Genomic DNA, 17,119 nt, shown 5'->3' with positions numbered 1-17,119 from the left:
TTTCCACCTGCAAGGTTGATGTGAAGCATTGCTTTTAACTTCCACACATTACTATATATTATTTTTCTTCCATATTTTTGTGTTGACACATCCTAATATTTGATTACTACCTATTTTACCTTCTTGAAAAATGAAGTAGTTTGGCTTTTTGTTTTGTTTTGTTTGTTTGTTGTTTGTCTTTTGGACTAAATAATTTCAATGTAATATTACTGGATTTAAAAGGCTATGAAATAGGGGGCAGCCAGTCAATGTGAACACTTCACAATGAAGTAGTCCAATAACCTGAACAATGTGACAAATATTCAAGACTAAGGAGAATTAACACATTGGTGACTTGCTTAGGCAAGGTCATTTGGGCAGTCCATTTTGACACTTAATAGATTATTTTCAGTATCCTGAATTTCAGTCTACAAGGATCCACTATTTTAGGGCTCTGACTATTGTGCCCACATTATTTCTGGCTGTCCTTAATTCATCAAACTCATATCAGATTACTGCCCTATTGCTTCCGACACATAGTTCAATTATAAATCTTCTGTGTTAGGTAGCACCTCACAGTCTTTCCTCTGGAATTAATAAATTTCTGGACTTTGACATCATCCATCTTCCAAATCATGATATTACTTTGCTTTTTTTTGTATATAATTTCACAACTTCTAGTCTGATCTGTGCAGCTCTTTTCCAGAGAAGTATTTAATGGAACAAATTACACTTTTGTATTGCACTATTTAATTGTGTTGTATATGTTTTATGCTACTTTTAAATATTTAATATTGTTATTTCTAAAAGCAATATATGGAAGGCAGGAATGATGGTAGCAGTAGCACTGACTGTGAACCTTCCCAATCATTTCTTAAAAAGAGATAGGACAACTAGGAACAAAAAATAACATCTATCACAAAAGTTGCTGACAAGATATTTCTATGGGCCTCAGAGAATGAACAATCAAGGCCAACCCAGATGTAGATAAAAAGCTACATAGGAAGAGAAGCTTTGGGGGAAAAGCAGAAGAAAGACAAAGGAGGATTCTAACAGATTTAAGAGCTAAGAAACAGAAATTCCCAACAAGTCCTCATTTCTGCAAGAAAGGCTTCCCCACTCTGAGTAAAAGAGTCCACTGACAAATTCCGGAGAGGCTCCAAAGGCTCCAACTTGTAGGCAAATGAAAAGAAGACTGTGAGAGAATCAGAGTGTGCTGGATATCCTGGGCCCAGAGGGCCCCCAAAATACTAAGTTACAGTAAAGAACACTGTGAGAACATACTGCTGGGAACAGAACTTACATTTATTTGACTGGGAATTCCGGAGTAAAGAAGAATGAAATTTCAGATACAAGTGGGAGAGGGGCTCTGGCAAAAACATATCTCAGGAAGTTTTGAGGAAGGGAACTGACATCAACAAGATGGTAGAAAAGGAAGTCCTGGCCCTTGCACAAAGAAACAAAGATTTAATAGTCATGTGTGTACCAGAATACCTTTACAAAAACCCTAGGAACTAGTTAAGAAGTCGCAGTACCCCAGAAAAGCACAAGACTGAGAATAACTGCATTGAAATAAGTAAGAAGAGCAATTTACCTTTACCTGTGTTTCCCTCTCCTCCAAGTTGGCAGAGGTAAGCATCAAGAAAGATCCCATTTGCCAATGATTACTCTTGCAGGCAAAAGAGAGAGTGAAGGGTGTATCCAACATACCCAGCCTTTTGGAATGCTGACTGAGAAATTTTCTCCTGTCTTGCTTCGCACAGAGTGCTGAGGAATTTGGCATGGAATGCCTCAGAACAGCTAAAAACAAAGAAGGGGCATGGGTAGCTCTCAGAAGCTGGTGTGGTCCCCAGCAGCCAGCTCAGCACCCAGCAGTCAGTGCAACCCCTAGCAGCTGGCAAGGAAATCAGCAGAGTGCAGATCTCAGCAGCCTCTGTAAATCTCAGCAGATGACGCATTTCTCAACAGAAAGCATGGATCTCAGAAGACAGTGCAGTTCCCAGCAGCTGGATCAGATCTGTCAAACTGGAATGAAGAGCATAACCAAGAGATTTTTTCAGGCAAGGGGGACAGAAGCAGAACTTGTGCCCAATGTTCAAGCATCTCAGTGTACTGCCCCAGGAAAACAGAAGGATGGCTCTCAGTATCCAGCAAGGCTCAGTTTGACTAGGAGAAGATGTATAATCCTGAGACTTCTCACCCAGGAAGGAGAGGAACAAAATATTCACATCCCATAAAAAGTCTTATAAAACTCCCAGAATCTAGCCAGGCTGATTGGTTAAGATCGTTCCTTGCTGGAAAAGGTAGAAGAGGTGGAAACTGGAAAACTGGAAGAGGTGGCTGCTTCTTCAAATGTGCAAACATGAACATGAAATGATAAGAAAAACAGAGAATCAATATTAACAAGTGAAGCCTCAGTAACAAACCAAAAGAAATGGAGATCTATGATGTATGTGGCAAAGAACTCAAAATAACTGTCTTAAAGGAGCTTAGTGAGCTACAAGAATACAAAGACAGAAAATTAATGAAATAAGGAGAAGAGTATATTACATACAAAATGTGAATATCAACAAAAAGGTAGAAACCATACAGAAGAACAAAGCAGAAATTATGAAGCTGAAGAATACAATAACTGAGCCAGAATTTTTAATTCAATAGAGTTTCAAAGAAGACTTGATAAAGCAAAGGAATCCATTAACTTGAAGGTAGAAATTTGAAGTGATCCAGTCAGAGAAAAAATAGGAAAAAATAAAAAGAATGCAAAAACCTAAATGACTTATTGGAAACCATCAAGGGAACTAATACAATATAGGCATTATAGGAATCTCAGAAGAAGAAAGAGATAAAGGGGCAGAAGCTTATTTAAAGAAATAGTGGCCCAAAACTTCCCAAATCTGGAGAAGGAAATGGTATCTGGGTTCAGAAAGCCCAAGAAACTACAAATATGAGAAATTTGAAGCAGTTTACACCAAGACACATAATAAAATTGTCAAAGACAAAACACTTTGAAAATAACAAGAGAAAAAATGGTCATCACATATCATGGAGCCACTATAAAACTATTAGTAAATTTCTCAACATAAAATTCGCAGTTCAGAAGAGAAGAGGATGATATATTCAAAGTGCTTGTAAGAAAAAAATTCAAAGAGTTTAAGGACTTTTTTGTAAGCCTCATTATAACCACAAATATATGCATATATATGTGTGATATATATGGTATTTGATATATATCTGTGTGTTTGATACAGTTCATATAATTGCTACACATGAGAAATAGAGAAAAGAATCACAGAATATCACCACAAATATTAATAAAATACAAAGGTAAATAGCAAAAACAGGAAAAAATGAAATAAAAATTGACAAAATAATTTTAAAAATGACCATAGCATGCTTTCCTTATCCATAACTACTTTAAATATAAGTGGATTAAACTCCCTAATCAAAAGTTACAGAATGGCTAAATGAACAAAAACATAAGACCCAACCATATACTGTCTACAAGAGATTTATTTTAGACTAAGGACACAGAATGAAAGTGAAGGATGGAAAAATGTATTCCATGGAAAGAGTAAGCAAAAGAGATCAGGAGTGATGATATTTACATCAGACAAAACAAACTTTAAATAAAAATTGGTCACAAGAGACAAAGAAGTACATTATATAATGATAAAAAGGTCAACTCATCAGGAAAATATAAAAATTATGAATATATATGTACCCCACAACAGAGTATCTAAATATATAAAGCAAGTATTAGTAGAACTGAAGGGAGAAATAAATAGCAATGCAATCATAGGGGAATTCATATGACACTTTCAACATGGAGAGAACATTCAGAGGGAAATTCTATAAAGAAATAGCAGACTATAGATCAGAAAGGTCTAACAGACATGCATAGAACTTTCCATACAATAGCAACACAATACAGATTCTCCTCAAGTGCTTATGGAACATTTTCTAAGACAGATCACATGTTAGACCACAAAACAAGTTATAGTAAATTTAAGGAGATTCAAATCATATCAAGTATCTTTCCTAATCACAATGGTCTGGAACTAGAAATTGACAACATAAAGAAAATTAGAAAATTCAAAAATATGTGAGGATTAAATGACACACTCCTGAACAACCAATGGGTCAAAGAAGAAATCTAAAGAAAAATCAGAAAATATCTTGAGATAAATGAAAATGAAAACAAAGTATAATAACTTATGGGATGCAACAGAATAATATTAAGAGGAAAATGATAAATGCTTATATCAAAGAAGAAAAAAGGTCTCAAATAAACAACCTAATATTACATGTCAAGAAAAGGGAAGAAAAAATTAAGGCCAAATTTAGCAGAAAAAAGAATAATAAGTATTAGAGTAGAAATAAACAAAATACAGGGAAAGAGAAAGAAGGAAGGAAGGGAGGAAGGAAGGAAGGAAAGAAAAGAAAAGAAAAGAGAACAAGAAAGTAAACCAATAAAACCAAGAGTTGGCTTTCTGGAAAGATAACCAAAATTGACAAACTCTTAGTCAGACTAAGATAAAAAGAGAGAAGACTCAAATAAATAAGACCAGAAATGAAAAGGGAAACATTATAACTGATGCCATAGAAATTTCAATAAGTTATGAGACTATTATAAATAGTCATAATAGGATATTATGAATAGTCAAAATAGGATAATCTACAAGAAATGTAGAAATTCCTAGAAACATACACTCTACCAAGGCTGAATAATGAAGAAATAGAAAAGTTGAACAGACCAATAACAAAAAAGGCGATTGAGTCAGTAATCCAAACCTCCCAACAAAGGAAAACCCACAATCTGATAACTTCACTAATGAATTTCACCAAATATTTAAAGGAGAATTAACATCAATCCTTCTCAAACTCTTCCAAAAACCTGAAGAGGAAAACTCCCAAACTCTTTTTATAAGCATTACCTTATAATGCCAAATACCAAAGCCTGACAAGGGTACTACAAAAAAAGAAAGTTAAAGTCCAACACCTCTTATGAACATAGATGCAAAAAACCTCAACAAAATATTATAAAATTGAATTCAGTAGCATATTTAAAAGATCATGACCAAATGGAATTTATCCCTGGGATGCAAAAATAACTCGACCTACACAAATCTATCAACATGATACACTATCTTAACAGAAAGAATGAGAAAATTATATGATTATTTCAGTAGATCCAGATGGTGGGATTCCTGGGTGGCTCAGTTGGTTAAGCATTCAACTCTTGATTTCAGCTCAGGTTATGATCTCATGGCCATGGGACTGAGCTCCATGTTGACCTCTGAGCTCAGATGGGAGCCTGCTTGAGATTCTCTCTCCCTCTGTCCCCTACCCCCCCACTCTGTCTCTCTCGCTCTCAAAGTAAATAATAAAATGAATATTTTAAAAAATATATGCAGACAGAGCTTTTGACAAAATTCAATAGCCTTTCATAATAAAACTTCTCGACAAATTAGTTATAGAAGGAATGAACCTCAAGATAATCAAGGTCATATATGACAAGCCCACAGTTAACATCATGCTCCATGGTAAAAAATCTGAAAGCTTATCTTCTAAGATGAGGAATGAGACAAGGATGTCACCACTTCTATTCAACACAGGAAAGCTTATCTTCTAAGATGAGGAATGAGACAAGGATGTCACCACTTCTATTCAACACAGGACTGGACATCCTGTCAAAGCAAGGAGGCAAGAAAGATAAATAAAAGGCATTGAAATCAGCAAGTTAGAGGTAAAATTATCTCTGCTTGGAGTATATGATCTTACATATAGCAAACTCTAAATATTCCACACACACACACACAAAAATTAGAAATGACAAATTCAGTTAAATTGTAGATTACAAAATGAAAATTAAAAAATCAATTGTTTTTATACACTAACAATTAACTATTTTTTTTAGTTTTTTTTTAATTTTTTCAGCATAACAGTATTCATTATTTTTGCACCACACCCAGTGCTCTATGCAATCCGTGCCCTCTACAATACCCACCACCTGGTGCCCCCAACCTCCCACCCCCCACCCCTTCAAAATTCTCAGATCGTTTTTCAGAGTCCATAGTCTCTCATGGTTCACCTCCCTTTCCAATTTCCCTCAACTCCCTTCTCCTCTCCATCTCCCCTTGTCCTCCATGCTATTTGTTATGCTCCACAAATAAGTGAAACCATATGATAATTGACTCTCTCTGCTTGACTTATTTCACTCAGCATAATCTCTTCCAGTCCCGTCCATGTTGCTACAAAACTTGGGTATTCATCCTTTCTTTTTTCTTTTTTTTTTTTTTTTTACAGCTTTATAAACATATATTTTTATCCCCAGGGGTACAGGTCTGCGAATCGCCAGGTTTACACACTTCACAGCACTCACCATAGCACATACCCTCCCCAATATCCATAACCCCACCCCCCTCTCCCAACCACCTCCCCCCATCAACCCTGTTTGTTTTGTGAGATTAAGAGTCACTTATGGTCTGTCTCCCTCCCAATCCCATCATGTTTCATTTACTCTTCTCCTACCCCCTCAACCCCCCATGTTGCATCTCCTCTCCCTCATATCAGGGAGATCATATGATAGTTGTCTTTCTCCGATTGACTTATTTCGCTAAGCATGATACCCTCTAGTTTCATCCACGTCGTCGCAAATGGCAAGATTTCATTTCTTTTGATGGCTGCATAGTATTCCATTGTGTATATATACCACATCTTCTTTAACCATTCGTCTGTAGATGGACATCTAGGTTCTTTCCATAGTTTGGCTATTGTAGACATTGCTGCTATAAACATTCGGGTGCACGTGCCCCTTCGGATCACTACGTTTGTATCTTTAGGGTAAATACCCAGCAGTGCAATTGCAGGGTCATAGGGCAGTTCTATTTTCAACATTTTGAGGAACCTCCATGCTGTTTTCCAGAGTGGTTGCACCAGCTTGCATTCCCACCAACAGTGTAGGAGGGTTCCCCTTTCTCCGCATCCTTGCCAGCATCTGTCATTTCCTGACTTGTTCATTTTAGCCATTCTGACTGGTGTGAGGTGATATCTCATGGTGGTTTTGATTTGTATTTCCCTGATGCCGAGTGATATGGAGCACTTTTTCATGTGTCTGTTGGCCATCTGGATGTCTTCTTTGCAGAAATGTCTGTTCATATCCTCTGCCCATTTCTTGATTGGATTATTTGTTCTTTGGGTGTTGAGTTTGCTAAGTTCTTTATAGATTTTGGACACTAGCCCTTTATCTGATATGTCATTTGCAAATATCTTCTCCCATTCTGTCAGTTGTCTTTTGGTTTTGTTCACTGTTTCCTTTGCTGTGCAAAAGCTTTTGATCTTGATAAAATCCCAAAAGTTCATTTTTGCCCTTGCTTCCCTTGCCTTTGGTGATGTTCCTAGGAAGATGTTGCTGCGGCTGACGTCGAAGAGGTTGCTGCCTGTGTTCTCCTCGAGGATTTTGATGGATTCCTTTCTCACATTGAGATCCTTCATCCATTTTGAGTCTATTTTCGTGTGTGGTGTAAGGAAATGATCCAATTTCATTTTTCTGCATGTGGCTGTCCAATTTTCCCAACACCATTTATCGAAGAGGCTGTCTTTTTTCCATTGGACATTCTTTCCTGCTTTGTTGAAGATGAGTTGACCATAGAGTTGAGGGTCCATTTCTGGGCTCTCTATTCTGTTCCATTGATCTATGTGTCTGTTTTTGTGCCAGTACCATGCTGTCTTGATGATGACAGCTTTGTAATAGAGCTTGAAGTCCGGAATTGTGATGCCACCAACTTTGGCTTTCTTTTTTAATATTCCTTTGGCTATTCGAGGTCTTTTCTGGTTCCATATAAATTTTAGGATTATTTGTTCCATTTCTTTGAAAAAAATGGATGGTACTTTGATAGGAATTGCATTAAATGTGTAGATTGCTTTAGGTAGCATAGACATTTTCACAATATTTATTCTTCCAATCCAGGAGCATGGAACATTTTTCTATTTCTTTGTGTCCTCCTCAATTTCTTTCATGAGTATTTTATAGTTTTCTGAGTATAGATTCTTAGTCTCTTTGGTTAGGTTTATTCCTAGGTATCTCATAGTTTTGGGTGCAATTGTAAATGGGATGGACTCCTTAATTTCTCTTTCTTCTGTCTTGTTGTTGGTGTAGAGAAATGCAACTGATTTCTGTGCATTGATTTTATATCCTGACACTTTACTGAATTCTTGTACAAGTTCAAGCAGTTTTGGAGTGGAGTCTTTTGGGTTTTCCACATATAGTATCATATCATCTGCAAAGAGTGATAGTTTGACTTCTTTGCCGATTTGGATGCCTTTAATTTCCTTTTGTTGTCTGATTGCTGAGGCTAGGACTTCTAGTACTATGTTGAATAGCAGTGGTGATAACGGACATCCCTGTTATGTTCCTGACCTTAGCGGAAAAGCTTTCAGTTTTTCTCCATTGAGAATGATATTTGCGGTGGGTTTTTCATAGATGGCTGTGATAATATTGAGGTATGTGCCCTCTATCCCTACACTTTGAAGAGTTTTGATCAGGAAGGGATGCTGTACTTTGTCAAATGCTTTTTCAGCATCTATGGAGAGTATCATATGGTTCTTGTTCTTTCTTTTATTAATGTGTTGTATCACATTGATTGATTTGCGGATGTTAAACCAACCTTGCAGCCCTGGATTAAATCCCACTTGGTCGTGGTGAATAATCCTTTTAATGTACTGTTGAATCCTACTGGCTAGTATTTTGGCGAGAATTTTTGCATCTGTGTTCATCAAGGATATTGGTCTGTAGTTCTCTTTTTTGTTGGGATCCTTGTCTGGTTTTGGGATCAAGGTGATGCTGGCCTCATAAAATGAGTTTGGAAGTTTTCCTTCTATTGCTATTTTTTGGAACAGTTTCAGGAGAATAGGAATTAGTTCTTCTTTAAATGTTTGGTAGAATTCCCCCGGGAAGCCGTCTGGCCCTGGGCTTTTGTTTGTTTGGAGATTTTTGATGACTGTTTCAATCTCCTTACTGGTTATGGGTCTGTTCAGGCTTTCTATTTCTTCCTGCTTCAGTTTTGGTAGTTTATATGTCTCTAGGAATGCATCCATTTCTTCCAGATTGTCAAATTTCTTGGCGTAGAGTTGCTCATAGTATGTTCTTATAATTGTCTGTATTTCTTTGGTGTTCGTTGTGATCTCTCCTCTTTCATTCATGATTTTATTTATTTGGGTCCTTTCTCTTTTCTTTGTGATAAGTCTGGCCAGGGGTTTATCAATCTTATTAATTCTTTCAAAAGAACCAGCTCCTAGTTTCGTTGATTTGTTCTATTGATTTTTTGGTTTCTAGTTCATTGATTTCTGCTCTGATCTTTATGATTTCTCTTCTCCTGCTGGGTTTAGGGTTTCTTTCTTGTTCTTTCTCCAGCTCCTTTAGGTGTAGGGTTAGGTTGTGTACCTGAGACCTTTCTTTTTTCTTGAGAAAGGCTTGTAGCGCTATATATTTTCCTCTCAGGACTGCCTTTGTTGTATCCCACAGAGTCTGAACCATTGTGTTTTCATTATCATTTGTTTCCATGAATTTTTTCAATTCTTCTTTAATTTCCTGGTTGACCCATTCATTCTTTAGAAGGATGCTGTTTAGTCTCCATGTATTTGGGTTCTTTCCAAATTTCCTCTTGTGATTGAGTTCTAGCTTCAGAGCATTGTGGTCTGAAAATATGCAGGGAATGATCCCAATCTTTTGATACTGGTTGAGACTTGATTTAGGACCAAGAATGTGATCTATTCTGGAGAATGTTCCATGTGCACTAGAGAAGAATGTGTATTCTGTTGCTTTGGGATGAATAGTTCTGAATATATCTGTGATGTCCATCTGGTCCAGTGTGTCATTTAAGGCCTTGATTTCCTTGTTGATCTTTTGCTTGGATGATCTGTCCATTTCAGTGAGGGGAGTGTTAAAATCCCCTACTATTATTGTATTCTTGTCGATGTGTTTCTTTGATTTTGTTATTAATTGGTTTATATAGTTGGCTGCTCCCACGTTAGGGGCATAGATATTTAAAATTGTTAGATCTTCTTGTTGGACAGTTCCTTTGAGTATGATATAGTGTCCTTCCTCATCTCTTATTATAGTCTTTGGCTTAAAAACTAATTGATCTGATATAAGGATTGCCACTCCTGCTTTCTTCTGATGTCCATTAGCATGGTAAATTCTCTTCCACCCCCTCACTTTAAACCTGGAGGTGTCTTCGGGTTTAAGATGAGTTTCTTGTAGGCAACATATAGATGGGTTTTGGTTTTTTATCCATTCTGATACCCTGTGTCTTTTGATTGGGGCATTTAGCCCATTAACATTCAGGGTAAGTATTGAGAGATATGAATTTAGTGCCATTGTATTGCCTGGAAGGTGACTGTTATTGTATATTGTCTCTGTTTCTTTCTGTTCTACTTCTTTTAGGGTATCTCTTTGCTTAGAGGACCCCTTTCAATATTTCCTGTAGAGCTGGTTTGGTATTTGCAAATTCTTTCAGTTTTTGTTTGTCCTGGAAGGTTTTAATCTCTCCTTCTATTTTCAATGATAGCCTAGCTGGATATAGTATTCTTGGCTGCATGTTTTTCTCATTTAGTACTCTGAATATATCATGCCAGCTCTTTCTGGCCTGCCAGGTCTCTGTGGATAAGTCTGCTGCCAATATAATATTTTTACCATTGTACGTTACAGACTTCTTTTCCCGGGCTGCTTTCAGGATCTTTTCTTTGTCACTAAGACTTGTAAATTTTACTATTAGGTGATGGGGTGTGGACCTATTCTTATTGATTTTGAGGGGGGTTCTCTGAACCTCCTGGATTTTGATGCTTGTTCCCTTTGCCATATTGGGGAAATTCTCTCCAATAATTCTCTCCAATATACCTTCTGCTCCCCTCTCTGTTTCCTCTTCTTCTGGAATCCCAATTATTCTAATGTTGTTTCGTCTTATGGTGTCACTTATCTCTCGAATTCTCCCCTCATGGTCCAGTAGCTGTTTGTCCCTCTTTTGCTCAGCTTCTTTATTCTCTGTCATTTGGTCTTCTATATCGCTAATTCTTTCTTCTGCCTCATTTATCCTAGCAGTGAGAGCCTCCATTTTTGATTGCACCTCATTAATAGCTTTTTTGATTTCAACTTGGTTAGATTTTAGTTCTCTTTTTTCTCCAGAAAGGGCTTTTATATCTCCCGAGAGGGTTGCTTTAATATCTTCCATGCCTTTTTCAAGCCCGGCTAGAACCTTGAGAATCGTCATTCTGAACTCTATATCTGACATATTACCAATGTCTGTATTGATTAGGTCCCTAGCCTTTGGTACTGCCTCTTGTTCTTTTTTTTGTGGTGAATTTTTCCGCCTTGTCATTTTGTCCAGATAAGAGTTTATGAAGGAGCAAGTAAAATACTAAAAGGGTGGCAACAACCCCAGGAAAATATGCTTTAGCCAAATCAGAAGAGATACCGAATCGTGAGGGGGGAGAAAGGGGATAAAAAGGGGTTCAGAAAGAAAAAAAAAAAAGAAAAGAAACTATTAAAAAGAAGAAAGCCGATAAAGAAAAAATATAAAAAGAGGAAATATATATATATATATATATATTAGATAAACTATTTAAAAAACGTTAAAAAAGAAAACGGTAAAAGGTAAAAAAAATTTAGCAGAAAAAGAGAAAAAGAAAAAAAAATTCAGTTAACTGCAAGGCTAAAAAATCATGGGGAGAAAGCCATGAGTTCCGCGTGCTTTGCTTTCTTCTCCTCGGAATTCCGCCGCTCTCCTTGGTATTGAAACTGTACTCCTTGGTAGGTGAACTTGGTCCTGGCTGGGTTTCCCGTTGATCTTCTGGGGGAGGGGCCTGTTGTAGTGATTCTCAAGCGTCTTTGCCCCAGGCAGAGTTGCACCGCCCTTACCGGGAGCCGGGCTGAGTAATCCGCTCGGGTTTGCTTTCGGGAGCTTTTGTTCCCTGAGCGCTTTCCGTAGAGTTCCAGAGGACGGGAGTGAAGATGGTGGCCTCCCGGTCTCCGGCCCGGAGGAGCCGAGAGCCCGGGGCCCCACTCCTCAGTGCGCCCTCAGAGAACAGCGGCCAGTGACTCCTGTCACCCTGGCCTCCGTCCGCGCTCCGAGCTGACCGAGCCTGCGACCAGTTCAAGGTAACCCTGAGCTGAGAGTCACTCCTAGGCTCTGTCTCTGTAGCCGGCTTCTCCGTTCTAATACCGGTAAGCTCTGCGACACGCAGACACCCCCGATCCTTCTGCAACCCTGCGGGACCTGAGGCCACGCTGAACCCGTTGGGCTTCACCCCAGTTAAGCCTCTGGAGCGATGTCCCTCAGCGGAACAGACTTTTAAAAGTCCTGATTTTGCTCCGTTGCTCCGCTGCTCGCTGGGAGCCGGCCCCTCCCCCCACGGTCTATCTTCCTGTCGCTTTGGATTCACTTCTCTGCCAATCCTACCTTTCAGATAGTGGTTGATTTTCTGTTTCTAGAATTGCTGTTCTTCTTCTCTTCGATCTCCCGTTGGATTTGTAGGTGTTTGCAATCTTTAGATAAGCTATTTAGCTGATCTCCCGGAACCCGAAGGAGTCTCAGCCTGCTACTTCTCCGCCATCTTGACTCCTCCCCCCAACAATTAACTATTTAAAAAGGAATTACAGGGGTGCCTGGGTGGCTCAGTGGGTTAAGGCCTCTGCCTTCAGCTCAGGTCATGATCCCAGGTCCTGGGATCGAGCCCCGCATCGGGCTCTCTGCTCAGCAGGGAGCCTGCTTCCTCCCCTCTCTCTCTCTGCCTGCCTCTCTGCCTACTTGTGATCTCTCTCTATCTCTCTGTAAAATAAATAAAATCTTTAAAAAAAAAAGGAATTTACAAATCAAAACCACAATGAGATACCATTACACACTTGTCAGAATGGCTAAATTAACAACACAGAAAACAACAGATGTTGGTGAGAATGTGGAGAAAGGGGAACCCTTTTACACTGTTGGTGAGAATGCAAACTGGTACAGCCACTTTGGAGAATAGGATGGAGGAATCCTTGAAAAGTTAAAAATGGAACCACCCACAACCCAGGAATTGCACTACTAAGTATTTGCCCAAAGGATACAAAAATACTGATCTGAAGGGACACATGTAACCCAATGTTTATAGCAGCATTATCAACAATAACCAAATTATGGAAAGAGCCTAAATGTCCATCAACTGATGAATGGATAAAGAAAATGTGGTGCATGTGTGTGTGTGTGTGTAAAATGGAATATCACTCAGCCATAAAAAAGAATGAAATCTTGCCATTTACAATGATGCGGATGGAGCTAGAGATTATTATGCTAAGTGAAATAAGTCAGAGAAAGACAAATACCATATGATTTCACTCATATGTGGAATTCTGGAAATGTTTTAAAACAAATGAACATAGAGGGGAAAAAAGAGAAAGGCAAACCAAAAAACAGACTCTTAAGTATAGAAGGTTGCTAGAGGGGAAGTGGGTGGCGGGGGGGATTGATTAAATAGGTGATGAATATGAGCACTGTGTATTGTATGTAAGTGATGAATCACTAAATTTTATACCTAAAACAAATATTACACTGTATGTTAGCTTACTGGGATATAAATAAAAACTTAAAACTTAAAATAAATAAGTAAGTAAATAAATAAAATGAATAAACAAAAAAAAATCTAACTTTCAGGAGCATTGAAAAGAATAAAATACTTAGGAATAAATTTAACCAAGGAGGTATGTATTGACCTTTTACAAAGTTTAACTCAAAATAGATCTTGGACTTAAATGCAAAATTGAAAAGTATAAAACTCTTAGAGAACATAAGAGAAAATCCTCTGATCTAGAGTTATAGAAATAAATCTCAAACTTTCTTCCAAAACACAACCCATAATAGGAAAAACTGAGAAATTGGACTTGATCAAAATTTTAAAATATTTGCTCTGTGAAAATCCCTGTTAAATTTTTTTTTTTGACAGACAGAGATTACAAGTAGGCAGAGAGGCAGTCAGAGAGAGGAGAAAGCAGGCTCCCCACCGAGCAGAGAGCCCGATGCGGGGCTCGATCCCAGGACCCTGGAATCATGACCTGAGCCAAAGGCAGAGGCCCCAACCTACTGAGCCACCCAGGTGCCCCTGAAAATCCCTGTTAAAAATAAAAAGCTACACACTGGAATAAAATATTTTCAAGCCATATACCTGACAAAGAATTAGTATCTCTCCATATGAAAAAGTATTCTCAAAATACAGATAGTAAAACAATCAAACAATCCAGTTAAAAATTAGGACACAAGACACGAAAATATATTTCACCAGAGAAGATACACAGATAGCAAATGAGCATATAAAAAGAGCTTCAACGTCATTAGCCTTTAGGAAAATACAAATTAAAATCACAGTGTCTAAAATAAACTGTAGTGAGAACATCAAACTCTTGACAAGGGTGTGAAGAAACTGGATCACTCATCATGACTGGTGAGAATGTAAAATAGTATAGTCACTCTGGAAACAGTTTGGCAATTTCTTTAAAAACAATGCATGCACAGACATATGACCCAGTAATCTCACCCCTGGGCTTTTTTCCCAGAAAAATGAAAACTTATGTTCATTAAAACCCTGCACATGAATATTCATAGCACTTTTATTCATAATAGCCAAGAATTGGTAACAACCCAGGCATCCTTCAAAGGATGAATGTAAAAACAAACTGGTACATTCACACCATAGACTACAACTCAGTCATAAGAAAGAATGAACCATTGACGCATGCAGAAAATTAGAGGGAACTCCAGAGAATTATACTGCATGAAAAAGAAAAGCAACATAAAAAGTTACACATTGTATTGTTCCATTTATATAACACTGTTAAAAGGACAAAACTATAGAAATAGAGAACAGATCAGTAGTTGCTAGGGGTTGGGGAATCAGGGTAACATAGATGTGTTTGTGACTATAAAGGGGAATAGAAGAGAATCTTGTGGTAATAGAAATATGTCTCTTGAATGCATAAATGTCAACATCCTAGTCATGGTATTGTTCTACAATATTGTAAGATGATATCCTAGGTGCAAACTGGGTAAAGTCTATCTGATTTCTCTGTATTCTTTTTTTTTTTTCACACTGATGTATAAATCTATAATTATCTAGAAATACAAGTTTTTATTAAAAAAATAAATAAAAAATAAAAATAGTCATAAACTTCTTGAGATGAATTCTGAAGTATTTATGAGTCAAACTCTTAAAAATGCACAATTCAGAATGGTTAGTTAGCATTTTATCCAAAAGAACAATAATTAATTCAGAAGAAATGGTAAGTACTTCAATCTGTAGGTCAACCAGCAAATCTCATTTTGTTAAGTAGCACAGTGAGTCTTATTTGTGTGAAAATAGTTTCTTAACTAGGAGAATACATTTTTATAAATAGGCTTTCATTGTTAAAAGTAAAAATATTCCAAGTATATGCATGGGCTAATATATTTTAGAGATACTCTTAGTGGTATACTAGGGTTGACTTATATCAGCTTACAAAATGGATGTTAAATTTTGGGGAATTTTGTTAATCAGAGCCAAAATTAAAAACTAAATTATATAAATTGTCAATTAAATAAACTATATTAAAAACAAAAGTAACACCTACCCAAACTTCATCACTTCTTAGTTATTTTTCTATACTTTATTATTACCTACACTTTTGAGATTATTTACATCTATTGTGACTATTTGATAGAAATTCTAAACAATCAGGTATCTCTCCACATTTTTCTCCAAATCTATTCAGTGACATGATGTGGATAGCTTGAGATCAGAAATAGTAGGTATACCACAGAATAAACAAATGATAAAAATTAGAACTTTTTATTTCTGGAGAGCCAGTTGTTAATTTTTACTCAAAAAAAAAAAAAAAAAAACCCCACTGGATGACAATCTCCATTTTTGCCTGAATATAGTTTAAGAATCTAGAGAGGACTTTAGCTTATATTCATAAATGATCCCTGAGTGTCCTCTGTCCAATCATTGGTTGTCAAATCCAAAGTATACTGATCTGCAGACACCTAAAGAGACTCAACTAGGACTCCACAGAACTTAATCCATAGGTTGAATGAACTGGTTTGTGCCTACTTGCTAATGAATTAAATGATTAACAATTAATAAATGTCTTTAGAGCTGCTAGAAGTAAAAATAGGTGCTTATTATAGAAAAATAGGATGTATTAAAAACAATATAATTAAAATTATTCACCAACCCATCTCCTAAGTGAACTATTTTTTTTTTTAACAGTTTGGTATTTAAAAAAAAAAAAAAGTTTGGTATTCTTTTAAGAATATTTAAAATAAACACTTTTGAAATAAGCACAGTATAGTTGTTAACATTCTGTGTCAGTTATATGCCAGGAGCTTTACTACATATTTACACATATCTCAGTGAATAATCACAGTGGTCATGTAAGATATGATCTATAATTTCCCCTGTTATACAAAATTAATGAAGTACAAAGAGGTTAGGCAACTCGTTCAAGGTTACCAACCTAGTAAGTGCTTAGAGATAAATTTTATCTAGTACCTAGAACTGAAACCCAGATAATTTATTTTTAAAGATTTATTTATTTATTTATTTGAGAGAGAGAGAGAGAGAGTGGGGTAGGGGCAGAGGGAGAGAACCTTCAAGGAGCAGACTCCTTGCTGAGCATCAAGCCTAACATGGGGTGGTGGGGGCAGGACTGGTTCTCATGACTCTGAGATCATGACCTGAGCTGAAATCAAGAGTTGGCACTCAATGCACTGAGCCACCCAGGCACCCCTCCAGACAATCTAATTTTAAAGGCTGTTTTTTCTACCTTTCTAGCCTGTTCTGTTTTATTAAAAATATTTTATCTTTCTTAAATATTACTTTTAATTTATTCTTATTTTTTGGGGGGTGGGTGTAACAGAGAAAGAGAGGGAGACAGAGAATCTTAAGCCAGAAAGCAAACAAAAATTAACAAGTATTGCATCATTAGGATGACAAAAACAAAGAAAAGCCAGAGACAATAGAAGTAAAGGTAACCCCTCTAGCCATAGCTGGGGAAAATATCTTACAATGGCATGATAGAGGAGAGCAATGAGAATTCTTCTATGTTGCTGAGAGCTTATAAATTCATATGACCCTT

Source organism: Lutra lutra, chromosome 6 (genome assembly GCF_902655055.1).
Source record: "Lutra lutra chromosome 6, mLutLut1.2, whole genome shotgun sequence".
Lineage (NCBI taxonomy): Eukaryota > Metazoa > Chordata > Mammalia > Carnivora > Mustelidae > Lutra > Lutra lutra.
The sequence above is the reverse complement of the archived record's forward strand: the minus strand, read 5'-3'. Positions refer to the sequence as shown.